The sequence below is a fragment of the Rhyacophila brunnea genome, unplaced genomic scaffold, assembly GCF_057557595.1.
Source record: "Rhyacophila brunnea isolate RB1 unplaced genomic scaffold, BYU_Rbru_1.0 scaffold_13, whole genome shotgun sequence".
Classification (NCBI taxonomy): domain Eukaryota; kingdom Metazoa; phylum Arthropoda; class Insecta; order Trichoptera; family Rhyacophilidae; genus Rhyacophila; species Rhyacophila brunnea.
In genome coordinates, this window is record NW_028232785.1 from 11,672,804 (window position 1) to 11,692,337 (window position 19,534).

The 19,534-nt window shown below is 33.3% G+C and overlaps 1 long non-coding RNA gene across 1 annotated transcript; it reads right to left on the minus strand.

The window, feature by feature from the left end:
- Nucleotides 1-10,191: 10,191 nt before the first annotated feature.
- LOC147076479 (uncharacterized) lies at nt 10,192-18,261 on the minus strand. Its single transcript, XR_015069304.1, has 2 exons — nt 18,148-18,261; nt 10,192-10,505 (listed from the first exon to the last, which is right to left on the minus strand). It is a non-coding gene; the product is annotated as an uncharacterized LOC147076479 (long non-coding RNA).
- Nucleotides 18,262-19,534: the final 1,273 nt, after the last annotated feature.

Below are 19,534 nucleotides of genomic sequence, written 5' to 3' on the forward strand. Positions count from 1 at the left end.
ATTTTGAATTCATGACAAAGTGGACTATGATATTAAATTTTGTCTTATAGGGTATCCATCGAAATAAGCCAAAGCGAATCACATATTACCCTCCAAACTTACGCTGTTTCCATTTACAACCATTTGCTAACTAGTCGAGTGTTCATGGAGTTGCGTGCGAAACTGTATACAAAAATCGCTTCGTTAATAATGCCGCCATAATGCTCCATTCAAATAACGGTGTTTGTACATGCACGTCTATTTGAAACAAGTATTCCTTATATATATATATATATATAAACAGAAAAACATTTTCCTCTGTGGTCACTTTTTGATGTCTATGGGCGCTTAACTGCCAAAAAAACGATAAATTTTCGCATTTTGCCGCTAGATATCCCTATTAGTCTCTATATTATGTTGAACTCGCTATTACATACTTTCATATTTCTTTTATTTTTCGATTTAATACTACATTATGGCCGGATAATCCGAATGCCGAATAAACGTTATTGAATAAATATAAATAATCATTACAATATTAATTATTTATAGGAAATCTCTTTACGTGGAGGATAAACAAATAAAAGTAAAAAGTTATCGTGATAGTATAGGTACCTACCATATAATTATTATGCATACATTGATTCCAGCACAATCATGTGAATTGAGTTGTTAAAAATATAATATTATATTTATTAGATTTTCATGAATCTGCGTCTGATATACATTTACTTACGAAACTCTTGAATTCGAAAGCGTCGCCGCTTTTGCGAAATTTGCGCCATTGTTGATTAGCTTCATCTACGAAAGCAAAGTTTACTATAAATAAAGCAGTCATGATTGACTAAAATGAAGCACCAATTATAGGATCAATTGTAAAATAGATAATACCATTAAACAATAATCAAAATAATTCACTGAATCATAATGAAATACGGAAGAAAACAAGTATTTATGACAATTTTATTATCAACAAACGCGGGCTGTAAGTTGCAAGCTGTCAAACATCGACTTTGGCAAATTTTGCAATCGGTTCGCCGTAGAGGCCGTAGAGGGGCATTCTGTGCTCGGATTCGGGGAGATGCTTATATAAAAAATATCCATGAACGCAATTATACGTTTCGGACGCCATCTGGCGTAAAATCGCATTCGAAAACTTTGGATGGATAGGGTATTAGCAATTTAATTGCCGGTATTCCTACTGAACACTGTTTTTAAAGATTTTAACGTTAGGAATTGTACGTAGAATGAGGCACTCATCTTCTATAATCTATAAACTCGTATTTTTGCGAATTCTTTTACTGTAAGGTTTTATTGGGAATGGGACAACTGGACGCCAGGAAAATTGGACGCCGCACTGACGTAGACACGTATACAGACGTAGACGAGGAATTTTAATCAGTTTCTATCTCCTACTTAGTAGTTTTAATTAATTTTACTCTTAACATAATGTTTTTTTATAGCGGATTGAGAATTACCATGCCTAAGGCTCTATATAAAATAAAAAACTTTTTTTTCGTTGGAACTTAAACATAATTATGCAAGATTAAATAATTATTTACGTGTGCATATTTAAATACTCACCAACTATTAAATCATAATATAATAATTTAAATTTTAATATAAACATAAATATTAAATATATTTTTTAAAATACTTACCTATAAGTGCCTAACTTCTATTTAATTTCAAATTACGTGGCGTCCAGTTATCCGGGCGCCAAGCCGTCCTAGACACGGTTTTATTGTGGATTTTTCAAATTAGTTGTCCATCTTAAGGACCCTCCATATACGGGAATCCTGGCCCTTTTAAGTGGCGAAAGATAATATTTATTTAAAGTGTTATTTAGGTATTTAAATTTAAAAAAAATCATTATTTTATATTCTAAAATAACGAGATAATTTAACATCAGCATCTGTCAGTAAGTACGTGTTAAAGATTGACTTCCAGCTTGCTTAAATAGACGGACACGTGGCTATTGGAATTAATACGTATGCAGCCATTACACCAACACAATCCTACAGAGGCTTCAATTAATTTGATACATTTCACGCAAACAACACACATTTTGTAAAAAAACACAATAACAAAACCAGTGGCATACTATCACGTAACCCGATGCTGTAGGTATTTTAGCCTAATTGGCCGATCAATACAACGGCGTATTGTTTGTAACAATATAGGTACATTCATTTGGGTATGCCGATAACGAAACAGTCTCGCGGTCTTAACGCCCGACAGCCATGATAGCACATTTTTAGTCCGAGTTCGAATCGTGGTTGGGTATTACTTGTCTTTAATATCTAAACTATCTTTAATACCTACATGGAACTGAAACGTGTGATGATTGTAGATTATACAGACATTGATTTTTATTACATCGATTCTTGGGTTGGTGGTGAAATTGTGAAAGTTATTACCATAAAATATGTAAAAATTGTTTCAACCCACATTGATCTCTTCAAAGGCATTGTTTTCTCATATAAGACTCTCAAGTCAATTTTTTAGGAGTGAGTTCATAATATCTTATCTTTGTAATTTTCCATGCCTTTGTGATTCTACGATTATTTCACTACTACAACTAACCCAGTGACTTGGGATTTACTCTAAGGGCGGCAAATCGAAGAATAATCGTTAGGTATATATAGAAATAGCTACCTAAACTTAGTAATAACGGAAATATCCTTTAATTAAAAAATCAGCTCACCGGTTGGAAACAAAATGTATTAATTAACATAAATGATTTAACAGGACTGTATTTTTTGTTGGGTTCGCGATGTCTAGTTTATTTCCGTTGTCCTTGGAGGTCACGTTCTTGATGACCAGCAATGAAACGTGGAGATTTTATTATAGGTAGGTACACACTACTTGCCTAATTTTATCCAAATATTTTTGCCAGTCACTCGCGAATTTTGGAAGTTGTCAGGTGTATTTTTAAATGTATCTGAAACCGTAGACTCACAATATTTCTATTGGAACAGAGATGGCATTTAAATTTGATGTAGTAGGTAGCTATTTTGTCGGTAATGTATCTATACAACACATTTCTTAGATATTTTAGTCATGAAAGGATAATGAAAAATACTGTATAAAAAAATGTATCGGCATTTTGGCGCTGCCTAGGGGCGGCATTTTGTCTAGGGACATCACTGAACTAACCACTCTACTCTTTTACTATCTACACTACTATAGATGGGTCTAATTTATCATTTTGTGTATTTGAAAAAAAAATTTATTGAGTCTTCGTGAGATGCCTTCATTTTTTGTATTTTTATCCCATTTGAGCTAATTTAACCGGGTCGTCATCCCCTAGTTATGGACTTGTCTTGAAACGTCATTACTAAAGCAATAAGCTCAGGAAATTCAAAGTCAAATTATTATTTTTTACTAATTAGTTACAAAATGAATGCAAAACTATGCCAAATAAATAAAATTAGCCTGTTCATAAACATAACCCTTTATTACAAATGTGTTTGCAATAATGATAATCTTTTTGCAAGTCCTGAACAAAAGTAATTCAGAAAAAGTAAATTATACTTTGAATGCCAAAGTGTTTTCAAAGACACCTGCTCACGATTATATTAAAATAATAATAGGTATATTTCAATATTTGAACAGCATTTTTACGAACAGGCTGGCAATTTGCTGCACTGTATAAATTTAATGCAGAGCCCGATTGCAAACGAATCATCGGTATCCAAGAGATATCAACAGAATAAAATTTCTTTTCCCGAATAAAATGACGCAGCGCTCGAAATGAACCGGAACGCACCGGAGCATAAAATTTGAGTTCCAGTTCGTGAATAGTTCAATTTATTTACTGTACATATTTTTAATGCATTGATGCATTACATAAATCAGATTTATGAAATTTTTTTTTCGACCATGTCCGATCCTAATAGGATCATATGGGCCTCCACAGATTTTGTTTTTTACGAGAAATGGATGTCAGATACTAGCTCAACCTATTAGGCCCATACCCTGACTCACACACAAATTGAAAAACAATATGTGTACTTGCCAGACCCAGGATTCAAACTTGAGACCCACGGCGTGATAGTCCAACGCTTAAGCCGCGCGGCCACCGTGGGTTATGACCTATGCTAACCCCTTATTCTACCAGTGATAATAAGCTTTTGTGCTATTTTGCTACAAAGATTTTTATATGCGATTCAATGTTTCTGTACAATTTTGGCTTTCAGCGAACAAACTTTTGTGTAGTGTATTCCACAAACAAACGCGTGTTAACCAAAGCGTCACCTATTTTATGAATAATAATAATTAATGATTGATATACCTACATAATATACCCTATTGTACCTCTCTATTATTTTGTTAAAATCAATAATATAATATCTAATTAATGAGAGTTTTATACTTCCTAGTCTTTACGATTAGGCAGGCCTTATGCACTGCTTATGGGTGGCAGATAAAGGATTAAAAGAAAATAGTAAAATTATTCTTATCAGTTTATATCGTAGAAGCGAGATTTTTTTTTATCCTGCGGCGCTGTTAATCGTTGCTTACTCAAATCTTAATCAGAATATGCCCGAAGCATAAAAACTGTTATTACATTTCACACCCCTAGTTTTAAAGTATGACAAGTCAAAAAACAGCATTCTGAGATAATTGGATTCAAAGATTCAAACCCCCTCAACTAAATCTAAAAATGTATGTACCGAACTGATTTTCTTGCTCAATGTGTATTAGGGCTTGTATTTTTGTATGAAATTATTATTATATTGAAAAATTATACAGAACACATATTTTTGGTAGTTTTTTTGAAATGTCATAGTCTAAAATTGGACTATTTTGATAAATTTTGAAATAACCCATCATGCACACAATACAAACTAATATGAAACAACATAAAATCTCTTCAATATATTATGCATATCAAGTAAAGTAATAAACGAAATGGTTATTTGAAATTTTTATTTCAAAATAAAATAACTGGAACAGGTAAACCATCCACATACCTACCGAATTTTTAAAATATATAATTGTATAAGATTATGATTACCTTTTCAAGATTCTTGCATATTATGTAATGAAAATTATTATATAATTTAGAATTAATCAGAGTAATTTCCATCACTCTCTTCGTGAACCAAGTCATTTCTTGCCACTTGAGTACTATTAGCGACTTTCAAATTATTGTAAAAATCGTGGTACGTCATCGGTATCAATTCTTTTGCATATAGTTAAAAGATCTTGCCTTTTCTGCATGGTTATTCCTGGTGGCTCATTATAAGCTTTCTGTAAAATTATCATATTCATGTGAACCGGACGACCCGTCATGCGATGCATTATATTAATTTCCTCGTAGGAAGAAGAAATAATGAAAAAACTATACGGTGATTCTTTTTTCAAATGCATGACTTTGATTGCTTGCCATGTTACCTTCGTACCTACGGTAGTTATAACATAATTTTGTCCCAGCTCGTCGGACAGCAATTTCAGGTCAAATATATCATCAGTTGCCATTGCATTAACTCTATAAGGTTCATCGTTCTTTTCAGCCATGGCTATAATGGGTATCCATTGAGCTGCAATGAAGACTGGAGCACTTTTAGCATTCTCTTTTTTCTTTTTCAATGAGTGAGTGCATCGCAATTCACTGATTTTGGGTGTGACCCGTGGTCAAATATTTTTGCGTTATAGACTTTATATTTTCTGTTTCCAATAATAAATACAACGCAACTAAATATTTATTATTATTCTGTCCAGCACAATTATCGGACCAAATATGCACATTCTTATTTTTTAGAATTTATTTTTCAATTAATGGTGTGTAAATACAACTACCAATTTCATTAGAATCTCTTTTAGGAGTCGCTTCGTTCCAGATATAACAGAACCCTTTTTCTCACCAATATAAAAGATTGTGAAATATATTGCAAGTTTTCTGGTGTAATAGAAGTTTGAGACTTCACCACAGGGTTATGAGAGAACTGCAATTAATTGTTTTGCTTTTTGTGTATCATTTAAATTTGTATATGCTGTGCTGACCATCGATCGTTTTTTGACTGAAAGCGCCTAATATTAAATTCTGTATTAAAGATCGTAGAATACTGAGATAACTTCACGAAAGGTCGATCATTTTGTCGACACTTTCCTTTGTATAGCCTATAGTGTTGCTAAATTTAAAGAGCCATCAATAAATTATCTGGTAGTTAGTCTGGTGTAGCGTCGTGGGTCTTAGATTCAAATCCTGGGTCTGGCAAGTACACATATTGTTTTTAAATTTGTGTATGAGTCAGAGTATGAACCTAATAGATTGAGCAAGTGGGTGACATCCATATCTCGTAAAAAACAAAAATCTTTTATTACAAACCACACGTGGAGGCCCATATGATCTTATTAGATCGGACATGGTTGAAAGTTTGAGCTCTCAGGAAGTGGGAGTCTACCCTAGGAATGCATTCGATGTGATCTCTAACATATTGTTTTAATTCGGTATCAATTTTCTTACGATTTTCACGTATTCCTCTGAGATCCTTTTCTATGATTTCATCACTCTTTGTTTTACTTATTATTGTGTTTATCAACAAACTACTGTCAAATTGTCAATGTTTTCAGAATGGCTAGTCACCAGTGTGACCACAACACAAGTTTTATTTACTTTGTCCATTCCTGACCTATGATAATTCAAGATGTCATAGTCTTAAACTCGCTAAAAAATTGAATCCTAATTTAAGACTATAGCAACTCAAAATAGCATAGTCTTTAAATATCACATAATACTATTTATAAAAATTATAGACTATTCTTTCTGTCCTGTATTTCCGTAGAATTCATTTAGACTTGTGATAGTCTTTGACCAGATAAATAATGATATTTTCAACCGTTCTGCATTATTAACTCAAAATGTCACTTTTTCGACTTGTAATAGTTTAAAACTAGGGGTGCGATTTATTCGCCCAAGGTAAGTAGATATTATTATATTCCAACCAAAATTGTCATTTTTTGTGCTCAGTATTGTTTGAGAAATTATGATGGGATGAATGGTACACAGCTGAACTGTGTATACAAATAATTGTTAAAATGTACTACAACAATAATGAATCTATACGAGTTACGTTTCGGGCATTACGTGAAATTTATTGTCAAAATAATTGACCAATAGAGCTTACTATTTGTAATTTAATTGGAAAAATTCAGTCAAATGGCAATGTTTCTAATGTTAAGAATCCAATTCGTCAAAAACGTAAACGTACTACGTAAAGTGTGAACGAAAATCCAGACCAAGCAATTACATGTTTTTCTCGCGAACTTGGAGCACTTTAACACTAAATGGAATATTCTTCATAAAGATTTGCATTTGAAGGCGTATAAAACACAGTTAACACAACAACTTATATGAAATAATTACCATTCGTTGAGCCTCAATTTTGCTGATTGGGCGTTAGAGCAACTTGAAACAGACCCATTATTTCATGAAAAAAATATTTTCAGCGATAAAGCTCATTATTGGTTAAATGGCTTCGTAAATATTCACAAATATCGTATTTTGAGTAACGAAATCCCGCATGCTATTCTTGAAACACCTTTACATCCACAAAATTTAACAGTTTTGTGTGTTTTATGGTCTGGAGGTGTAATTGGACCATACTTTTTTGAAAACGAAAATGCCAATGCAGTCACTATCAATGGAAAACGCTACAGAAACATAATATTTATATTATATTTTTAGCACGAATTGGATGATTATGATCTGGACGATATTATATGGTGACAACAAGATGGTGTAACGTCAAAGAGAGTAGCTGTTGCTCGGTAAAATGAACTCGTGTTTCTTGCGTATAACGCACCTTTTACATTATTCGGTTTTAGCCGTACGGCTAAAAATTGAACGACGACATTCTTTTAGTGGCGCGAAGAAGTGAATAGCCCTTTTCACATTACACGGCCACGGTTAAAAACCGAAACGGCACCGTCTAGCAGTCTTACATACATGACGGGTGGTGGTGGGAAAACAAAGTAGCCGTACATCGCCACTGCATTGCACGGCGGCCGGACATGACCTAATTGTACGCTCTCACAATATTATTATTAGACGGTACAGTGTCGCCATGTCTACTGAAATTTCAGTAGATCTACTGATATTTTTTGCCAACATAAGTATTGATTTTTTTTTCGAAATTCAAGAAATCTAGTGATATTTTGTGTTTTTCCACATTTGTGTGTTCTGATGATAATTTTAATAATAAACTTTAAAAATGATAAACGAACGCCTTTTTTATGTATGACGCTTCCAAATGTACAAAGAAAGCATTGTAACTCAACTCAAGAGTGCCATTTTACCCACTGACATCATTACTGGTTATAATAAAATAATGTTATGTATTAGGTATGGTTTTACATATTATAAAAATATACTAATCCATGACATATCGACAAATAAAATTTAACGATGTTGAACAATAATTAATTATAACAAGAGCATTATTCAAAGGTTTACAAAAGGCTCATATCTACTGAATACTTATATTATTGTTATTTTTCATAATTATTATACGAGTAGGTATATTATGAAGTGCACGAAAGTCGTTATCTGCACAATGTGAGTTCTCTCCATATTTTAAAATCATATATAATATGTTGCATTTTCCGAAATCTACTGATATTTTATAGAATCTACTGTTTTTTGTTTGTCAAAATCTAATGATATTTTAAATTTTGACTTGGCAACACTCGACAGTACAACACTCAACCACAAACTGAGCTCGTGGCGGAAAAAAGCCGTGCATAAACCGTATAGTGAGAAAAGAGAGCCGATTCGGATTTTGACCGTTCGATTTTCTGCCGTACAGCCAAAACCGTATAGTGTGAAAGGAGGGTAACGCACAGTAGAACATCAATTATTTTATTATTATTAACAGCTTAACTATGACATTTTATACCATCATGTTGCTTCTCAGTACGACTACCAAATTTAAGCACAACATAGTTAGCCATATTTTCTACTGAATTAATTGAATGAAATAATTACCACTTACTACATATTATTTAGCACAAAAATAATCAGCAACACGTGCTCGCAGTTTTTAAACGAATGTATTCATTCAAATCAATATTTACCGGCGACGCGACAAAAAATATTTAATTCAGCCGTAGAAATTCTATCGTACTCTAACGCATATTACGGAGATATAAGCGTGCCGAATGTTTTCTCACTCGCACTTATGGTTCGTTCTTGTTCAGGCCTTGGGTGTAATATATCTACTATACAGCTCATGACAAAATCAACTTATCGAGAGTTAAGGGGGATGCTTATACTATCAGAGGCGAAAAGAGGCACCTAACGGAAAAATACGAAGTTTGCAATTTGAGATGTTTTTGATAATTTACAATTTCAACTGTAGTAATTAATAAATATGTATCTGAAAACACTAAAAATACTTTTTATTTTTTTTTAAATTTAAAGATAAACTGGCAATTGTAAAAAAATGTAATAAAATGTGAATTCGTTGCTGGGTCAAATCTTATTATAACATTATATTTTATGGCCATATTTATTATTAAAATTTAGTTTATTAAGTTTTAGATTTTATGTGGTGTAGATTTTTGACTAATTCATCGTTTTAATATTTTTTATATATATTTTAAAAAACATTGATTTTTAAAAAATATATAAATGTGTATAACTTGAAATCCTTTTTATTTATATTTATTAAAAAAAAATAAAAAATATTTTTAATGTTTTCGGATACAAATTTATTAAATAATACAGTTGAAATTGTAAATTATCAAAAAAAAATCTCAAATTGCAAGCTTCGTATATTTCCGCTAGGTTCTCTGCTGGCATGCGTCTCCCCCTTAAGTTAAAAATATAAATATCTCTTATTAATTGATAATCCTGTATATTATTGATGTAGTAGTCTTTGAGGCCATATTTCAGTTCAAAGCATCAGCAAATGTATAATAATTGTCTATATTTTTGCTATTCAATTAATATTTTAAAGACATTTGTATAGCTATATTTATTAATAGATACTTCTGTTCTAATTTCTTATAATATTTATACTAATTTCTAATAAAATTTAATCTAATTTCTAACTAAATTTAATATATTCAATAAGAAATATCGTATTACCGGTATTGAAATTTTCATTCGGTATTGCAATCCCTAATTATTATTAGTATTATTACATTAAATTAAACGGCGACATCTTGTGATACACATTAACATTAATTAATAACAATATATTGGTTTGAGTATTGGCTAGTTTTATATTTAGTTATAATTTCACAATAATATAATAAATTTTAATATTGTATTTTATAAAGTTATGTTACGTAATATTATATTACAGTGTGGAAACGCCTTTTTAGCGCCGTTTGTCTTTGGTGGAGCTTCTCGACTAACATCTCCGAGGTGGTCGATAGCATCCTTGTGGGGGATAGTATGGCCGGATCGGTTGTGGTATCGGTTGTGGCATAGGCTGTGGCATCATTGGTGGTATCGCTGGAGGATACATTGGTGGATACTTTGGTGGTAACATCAAATGGCAGTTAGAAACCTGAAACGAAGATTTAAAAAAATATTAATTAACGCAGGAATTCATGACCATCTTTTAAATAAGTCTTGACCCTTCAGTTTGCCGCCAAAAATCGGTGGTTGTATTTTTTCAGAAGCTGGCACATATTATATCAAATTTTCGAGGGTGTTAGGGTTATGAAAAACCCGGGCGGCAAGTTTCAGGGACGGCAGAAATCCAAAAAATCATTTTTTTTTTAATAAATAGGTAATTCAATTAAATAAAATTAACTCTATGATGCACAATTTACTTCAATCAAATACCCTTCAAATAATACGAAAAAAATAGTATAAATCTATATAGGTACCTATTATATACAAATTAATGTTTGTCTGTGTGTATCCCGTATGCGTTCCCATACCATTCATCCGATTACGATGAAAATTTGGTGAATTGTTGTGCGCACACCCGTGAAGGTTTCTGAATTAGAAAAACCATCTTCCTATTCTTCATTCTATCTTATTTTATTCGTATGGTTCCTATACCATTCATCCGATTGCGATGAAACTTTGGTTAGTTGTTGTGCGCACGCCCGCGAAGGTTTCTGAATTAGTACAACCATCTTTTTCATTCGTATACCTTCCTACACCAAATTTAGTGTAGGTTTTTTTGTGGCCTTCTCACGCGTTGGAAACCTTCTGATTTATTCGTGTATGCACCAGACGGAAAAATAAAAAAATATTGTGTATCCATAAGCACTTCAACAAACAGAATTAAAACACAAACACTTTCTTTCTTTGGGTGGCATTGCAACGCATGCCGGGTACTCGCCAGTTGCTTTAAAAACAAAGAATTACAAATTGGCGTCTAACCACTTTGGCCTTTAATGAGAAAAATATAAATTATGGCACACGAAGGCATTCATTGCCAATCTTTATACAAAGCCTAGCGATTCAGCGTGGCGCTAAAACTTAGTGGTCCTATTTTATAAAAAACATAAATTACAATATTCGCTCTTCAATGGAGCATAATATGGGCATCACATAATATTGTAGGTTATTAATAGAACATTGTAAAAGGAATATTTTGTTAACAAGTTGCCCATTTAATTAGGTAGATAGGTACTTTCACTTGCTCAAACACACTGACGTACAACGTTTTAAATTTTTTTAAATGTGACATCATTCGTTTTAGGACCAATAAACACTCAAAATAATATTAATTCTTGGGTACCCATCGGCTATTTATTGTCGAAATTTGAATAAGAAAATAAAAAAATGAGGATTTTTGTTAAGTACCTAATTTTAAATCAACTAACTTTGCTGCCAGAATCATTCCACAAAAAAAATATTTTTTCATACCGATAAAATATAGACATGAACGATATCTGCATTGTAATAAGAATGAATTTCTAAACTGTTTATTTAATTAAAAATAATTATTTGTTACTTGATATTTATTATATAAAGACGAGTAGTGCAACGCGGCATGGAAAGATGCACGTCATAACGAGGAAAGCTCACAAAATAATCCAATTGATAAGGAAACTAAGCAGATGAAAAGGCAATCAACTGGACATGTCGCTCGGCGAGTGGACAACACTGGACAAATGCCGTCATACAGTGGGATCCAATGTCATTGTATCCAATCCCAATGGATAGATGGATAGATTCTAAACGCTCACAGGGACGCCCAAAAACCCACTGGATAGACTGACTCATAAATTTCGGTGGATGTACGCAGCAGCAAAAAACTAAGAAACGAGAAGATTGGAGGTATTCATTAAGCAGTAGACCGACACCAGCTGATGATGGTAATGATGATTTGTGTAAAATATTATTCCAATAAAAGTGAGTATTTTAGATTTTTGTCAGATGTCTATTGATTTGTAATATTTTCCGGAAAAGGTACATATTATTATATTCTGCTCAGTTATTGTATGGAATGCTGTATCATATAGATATAATAATATATTAATGGTTGCGACTACTTTTATAATTGGTATGAAATAAATTGGATTTTGGCTTAATTTTAAGATCAAAATAAACAAATAATAAAGGACGATTAAAAACTAATTATTCATTATTCTGTAAATTGTAATTTATTTAAAAGGGTATAGCCTATACGGCGGGGATGGCGAACCTATGGCACGCGAATGTTTCATTTTGATGAGAAAAGTAATTACTAATTTATATACCTACTAGCTGACCAGGCAAACGTTGTTCTGCCATATAAATTATTTCTAGTGAATATTTTGGTTGTTAAATAAAAAGTAACGAATGTATCGTAAGTGTGTGGGGATGGGATCTATGACAGAAAGAGGAATATAGCACTGTAGACGATGACCGCCGATAAAAACAAAAAAACATCAACCATTCATTTTCCCAATTCTAAATGAGTAATGATGTTCATAATGAATGAATTACTTGTGACAGGATCTCGTTGTTTAATGTTTATGCAATATCCGTCTTGTCCCTTCCAGAAAATTAGCGGATATTGGAGAGCGTCGTATGAATGGTGTGTGTCAGCGATGAACTCCAGATTATTGTTTCTTCTTCGAATCACGATTTCTCGCGTCGATGTGCGGTCGCCAACTATGATTCCAGCAATGTCGTCAACAACAGTCGCATTGAATCGACGTACGTGCTCTCCAGCTGGTGTTTTATCAGGATTGATGACAATAGCGTGATTGTCACTTTGCAATTCGTGCATGTGTGCTTTGAAGAATTTCAATAATTCATTGTGCTCATTCAACAGAGCGTCCAGTTCGCCGACGATGCGCCTGGCATTAGGCGAATTGAGGTTATTGTAGCCGCAACGTGCATCCAGATGATTGATGTCCTCACCGCCGCGCCCATGAAGTAGATTTGTAAAAATGTATGTGGTTCGTTTGGCATTAGCAGCAATGAGCCTACTTTGTGGTATAGTTGACCTTTGATTTTGAACGTAGAATGGAATTGTTGACCATTTGCCGCAGTATTGTGAACTATTTCTGTTGCTCCGGACGAAGTCATTTGGAAGCATGAATTGAATGTGCGAATGGACTTCAGGAACAGGTTTGAATCTGGAACCGTGCCAATGAGCAAGCTATTCAATGGTTCTGGTGGTATCTCAATTTCTGGGAGTTGCACTTTTCCTGATGCGCAACACATCCCGGCTGACTTATGTTTGAATTTGAGCGCATGACAATGGGGACATTCTTTGTCCATAGCACCAATCAGCACTTTCGGATGAGCGGAATATTCAATATCTGGCTCGTACTCGAATGCGAGACGAAGGAACGAAGCGGATGTAAATGTTCGATGTACTTGTTGGCGTTGTCGGTCATTTGCTCTGCGTGTGTTAACTACGAACCGGCGCGCTTGGCTCCGTTCCAATTGTCGTTGTTGATTTCGTTCAGCTCGTGCCTCTTGTGATTGAGATGCACGCAATTGCGACATGCTTACACGCACGTTTTTGTTATCTTGTTGGATTTGTTCGTCTGTTCTTTCTACTCTACTATTTCGCATGTTTGTTGCTTTATTCGTTAGACGGCCCAAATGGCCCCCCTTGCGTTTTGCTGGCATTGTGCACTGTAATGCACGCACATAAAAATAGATAAATTAAAATAAATCGTACAAAATTTTGCACGCACTGCGTTGTGATTTGCCGAATGAAATGTCAAAATGACGCGACGCTTCTCTTGAATTCTTCTCGGACGTAGTGCCATCTGTCATTCAACAACATAAATAATTTCGTTCTGTTTGAAATACGAACGACGGTTAAATTTGTTCATACAAAAATAAAATAATCGCGATTAAAAAATGGGAGGATGGGGGTAGGAAAGTGAAAATTTGAGGTTAAAGGTATTTTTTTATGCCAAATAATAAAAAAAATACAAAAAAAAAAATCTAAAAAATAAAAGAAAATTTTTCTGGATAGAGATACCCTAATCACCTAGCGGTATGAAATATACTTGTTGACTTATTCTCATACCTAACAAATATACATAAAAAAAATCATAAAAATCGGTCGAGCCATTTCGGAGGAGTTCGACCACAAACATCGTGACACGAGATTTTTATATATATAGAGATTATAGTATTAAAAAAAAGAATGACGACATGGCCGTGTGTATTTTCTTCGGTTTTTCATATTACGTTTACCAATCGATGCGCAAACAGAAACGATGTAATTCATGCATAAATGACAAATCGCATTGTATAAAAATTAGCAGGTAGGTAAATCCTGTTCAAGAATCATCATTACGTTTAATGTAAATATACAACTGCATAGGTCGGTCCCTAGGATCGGGCAATAAAAATAAAAATATTCAATCAACAAACCTAATGAAAATAATTATTCGTGGTCATTCAAATATAATAAGTGCCTCAAACATAATCTCTAAAAATGGAAAACCGTTCAGTGATGGAGAATATATTATGAAGCGCCTAGTTATTTATTATTTTTGTGACCTATGTGATGGCCAAAGATTGACCTTTAAAAAACGCCAAGATTCGTCAATACGTATGATCAAAAATTAGGGTAAATTTCAAAACCCGCCAAAATGGTTGGGTATGCTTTTCAAATACCGCTTAAATGGAAAGCCAAAATACTCTTTAGAATGTAACGAATTAAATAATAAATACATAAAGTTCACAGATTTAATAGATATGATTTTTTCTCATTTTTCTCAAAACTACCTAAAACTGTTTTTCTCATTTTTCTCAGAACTACCTAAAATCGTTTGAGGGGCTTCTGAAACTAGGCGCTTCATATATTATGAAATATGAAAGAACAGTGGTTTAAATGCTATTTGTTTTTAATTGTTTCAAATTGTTACACAAAAAAAAATATTCAAATAATAAAAGTTATGCATTCGGCTAGAAGTACGATGAAAGATAGAATATCAAGAACTCAATTGTAATTTTCAAACGTTTTTTAATGGTTAAATTATTAAAAATGGTTAAAAATAATTCCTAAAAACTATTTTTTTACTTTCAAAAACTTTTTTTTTCGCCATGAAAAACTGCTAGGTAAAAAGGTTCGCAAACCCTGCTATAAGGTCACAGATTCCCTACTTCTGCGGGTCTATTCTATACAAAAGGCTGCTTTCGTCCGCTAAAACCGCTAACTAGGGTATGTTTGTTTCAAATTATTAACACGTATTGTAACAATTATAATTAGCCGGTAATAATTGTTGCAATAAATGATATATTTTAATGGCATGCCCCCTGCCTGTGCTAAAATTTAGAGCATGAGCGATAGAGAGAGAGCGAGAGAGAGACAGTTTCGACTGATTAACTGATTACAATACAATTACAATTATAATATTTCAATATAAAATATATGTAACAAATACTAACACATTATCACGTTAGCGGTCGATAGTCGCCTTTTGTATAAAATAGACCCGCTGGTCTAAACTCTAAAGTTTTTCTACCCACTATAAACATAATCACATAAACGTAAAATTTTATAGTTTTTACAGAAAATATTATTACATATTATACCTAGTTAGAACGCCGCCGAGCGAGAGAAAAAGAGACAATGGGCTTCATATAAAATAAATCGGAAATAATTACTGCAATAATAAATAAATTCACCCTATGTAATTCGTTCGTGGGTATTCTGCGAAAAAGCACTAAGTCAAAATTTTGCTGTTTTGACTTAATGATGGGGTAATCTTATTAAGAGTACGCTCTATAGTCTACAAAAACACACACAGTCATATCTATAAATAATTTAATATCTTAAATAAGTCAAAAAAACATACATCAATTCAGAGAAAAGGCACTAAAGGGACTTAGTGCATTTGCTTTTCTCATTCTCAGGATATATTTACAAAATTCTGCGTGCGAAACTGCACGAAGTCATACTCAAAGCAATATCGCAGAAAGGAATTTGCCTTTTATATGTATAAAACAAGTTAAGACCGTCCAAACTTTCAAACTCGATTATCTCAAAACTAATATTTTTGACTTAATGCTTATTCGCAGAATACCGACGGCTATGCAGTAGAAAAAATCGCAACCTACGCAGTTTTAAAGATAAGTTGTTCGACCAATAGTCAGTTAGACTGCGGCTTCTACATCGAGACTTATATGTGGGAGTCATGGTGTTGTGGATGAAGAAGTAGAGATTTGGTGGTTGCTCCGATGGATGGAGGAGCGAGTTTTATTTGCAGCGTAAACAGTCGGTTACGTTACATTACTTATGATACCGTTCCGAGGTCTGAGTCTCGGTAGAATGAGATGTTATGCGAAGCGATACCGAGACTGAGATACTAACAGACCGAGAACTTATATTCGAGTGTCATGTCCAATGAATTATGATCCGCTATTGATTGACGTACTCACAATCAAAATAATGTCTTGAAAAGAATATTTAGGAAATAATTATTATAATTGAGTCAACTACTTTATATGGAGTTTACGTCATTGGATATGGCTGACTATGTAGAAAAACGGACATTGCGGAAATTATAATTGCAGTAAGCTATTTACTGCGTTTTCCATAATTAGAAACTACGCGAAATGGATACTTATTACGGAATTTATAATTGCGGGCAGTTATCTAATATTGCCAATCAATATGCTGACACGGATTGAGCTGTTTTTTTCCATATATAGGTACCTACATCACCGCGGTCGTCTCTGGAATTAAAACCGTTGCAATACCGCCAGCATGCAAAAATCGCATGGCGTATCACAAACAGCGCCATGATGTATATGTATATGTTACGCCAAATGTGCGAAATCGACTATTACATGAAATGGGCTAAATTTTGGCTAATTCATGTAATAGTCAAGCCTGTTGCCTTATTCATGAATAAGGTAAATTTTCTGCCGAGTACATGAAGTCGCCAGGGCATGGAATTCTTAAACTGTCAACATGACAGCAGAAAAAGTAAATTTAATACGGATGATTTTATTAGTTATAATTGGACATAATATAATATTATTAGGTTAGGTTGGGTTAGGTTAGGTTAGGTTAGGTTTTGAAATTCTGAATTATTCAACTGAATGTCCATTTTGAGGTTAGCTAACAAGTGTCAACAATACAATCGACCATTGCATGTACGATACCCAAGCACGAATCAAATCACGAAAATACCTTTTAATAAAGTTCATCCGTTATCATATTATAGTTCTAGTTTTTTTGCGCATAGTAAATGGACATGAACGTCATTTTAGTTATTGATTGGTATATTTTTATATTATAATCAATGACATTTGACACAAATTTGGTTAGTTTGATTAGTTGCAAAAAATACCACCGGAGCGCGACCACCTATTTCGACCATAGATAATACACGTATATTTTGACCAATCCACGAGCATTTCACACATTTAGTTTAGTTGCAAAAAATACCACCGTAGTGCTACTATCTAATTTGTCCAAGACATGAAGTAGGCAGAAAAATTACTGCCGATTTCACGCACTCTCCAGATATTTTGTCTAATTCATGAATAAGACAACGGGCTTGCATTTTTCATGATTTAGGCAAAATGTTGCCCATTTCATGTAATATTCAATTTCGCACATTCGGCGTAACATATATAGAAGGTGCACATCAGTAAACGAGTAGGTACATATTATACTAAACTCTGGTCCACCGCGTGTTTTAAAATATTATTACTTATGAAACCTAAAAAAACAGTAAAAAAAAATGTAATAGTATAATAATTATAGTCATCCTTACCGATATTGACCCAAAAAAGAAGACCACAAAAATCCAAACAAAATTCTTGAACAACATTGTGTATTAGATAATGTAAGATAAGTCTTTTTAATCTAAGCGATAGGGTGAGACAGTATTTCGATTTCAAATTTCACCATTTATAAATGATTTCTGTGTCTAGTCAGCTTCGCTTCAGTCAATATTATTTTTAATGCATTTGAACTTTGGATAACAATCGATTGATTTATAATTCACGAATTGAAATTCAAAATGGCAACATTCCTACGTGGGGTTCAGTCAAAAGGTTTCTTTCAGCTCAGCTGGACTTTCTTCTAAAATCCCATTTTCCTTGCTGACTTCCTCTTCTCTCTTTCATTCTCTTGAAGCTCATAGGTCACTTGAAAGCATTTTTCCCTGCTCTCATGTGATATAGATTCCAATCCCAATACTCTGGAAAATTTGAATTGTTATGCATCCGTCAATTAATAACATGCGTGGCCACAGCCATGACCTATTTTGGGTGAAAGCTGTTTCCTCATGTCATCAGACTCACCAGGGACCAATAGCGAGGGCTGTGCGGCTGGTCCATATAAATGCAGACATTTTTAGCGATGCATTATGTAATATTTTTTATATTCTATTTTATTTTTAAATTTGTATTTTTCTTGAATTATTGTTGTTTTGTTTTTTTCTTCACTAAGTTGATTTACCTGAACTTGTTATTCTAAATGCCATGTCGTAAACGTTTTGAATTAATAATTTGTTATGTGCTAAATGTGTTTTTTTAAATATATAAATAAATTTTGATCACTCTCAATTTTTATAAATATTTGACAATTTAATCTTATAAGACCGCTTAGTGGCGAATGGTGCCTATTGAAGAAAGTTGAGCTGTGGTAAGTGGCTGAAGAAACTCCTAGTACAGCTATATTTACGTAGCTTGAATTCGGAAAATAAAATATTATATTTAACTTTAGAAAATTCTACAGCTTTGTTAGTTGAATTTCTAATCCGGTATGTCACACGGAATTTACTTACAGCGCGCACAATAACATAGCCAATGCGCAAAGGAGTAATGAAGTAGATCCGATCTCAAGGCCAAACACCATCAAATGTTATACAAAAAAACTTTTGATCATACCAAGCCTTCGTTTACAGTGTTAATAGAAGATTCGATATACTTGAATATCCTAAATTAAAGACGGATGACTCTGTTGCTTAAAGCGGTGTTTTTCAAACTATGTTCCATGGAACATAGGTGTTCCGCAAAACCCCGAAATGGTTTTATATGCTGCAACGAGTGCAACAAACTCAAACATGTTTGACTTTATATTGACAGCCGAAAGAGAGAGAAGGACTAAAGCAATATTGTCGAAAAACTAGTTAGGATAATTCCTAGGCTCGTAGA